This window comes from Myotis davidii, unplaced genomic scaffold, assembly GCF_000327345.1.
Source record: "Myotis davidii unplaced genomic scaffold, ASM32734v1 scaffold1172, whole genome shotgun sequence".
Classification (NCBI taxonomy): Eukaryota; Metazoa; Chordata; class Mammalia; order Chiroptera; family Vespertilionidae; genus Myotis; species Myotis davidii.
The window spans coordinates 141208-141921 of NW_006283158.1; positions in this window are offsets into that span (position 1 = coordinate 141208).

Sequence of the window (714 nt, forward strand, 5' to 3'; positions counted from 1 at the left end):
TTAACATAAGAGATTCTATTTTCATTTGTCCCTTGAAGGGCAAAGCACTCATAGGAACAAAGCCAGTATTTTGACTTCTGGTGAGTCCACTAAAGTCAGAAGACCACTCTGACCAACAACAGACCTAATCTAGTAACTCTGTGGCAACATTAAGTAAATCCCTTCACCTCTTTATGACCTGGCCTATCTGAATTTTCCCTGCCCTGCCTCTCAAACATTCAAGATTATAACAGGAGAAAAATGATATCTATCCTATATAATAAAAGGCTAATATGCAAATTGACCAATTGGTCTCTATGACATGCACTGACCATCAGGAGGCAGATGCTCAATGCAGGAGCTGCCCGCTGGTGGTCAGTGCGCTCCCACAGGGGGAGCACCACTCAGCCAGAAACCGGGCTCACAGCTGGCAAGCGCAGTGGTGGTGGAGGGAGCCTCTCCTGCCTCCACGGCAGCACTAAGGCAGGCATACATCCCCCAAGGGGTCCTGGACTGAAAGAGGGAGCAGGCTGGGCTGAGGGACCCCCTACCCCCAGTGCATGAATATCATGCACCGGGCCTCTAGTCCTATCTAATAATAGAGAAACATGGTAATTAACCATACCTCTGACACACTTCCCATTGGCTAATCAGGGCGATATGCAAATTAACTGCCAACCAAGATGGCGGCTGGCAGCCAGGCAGATGAAGCAAACAGGAGGCTTGCTTGCTCCC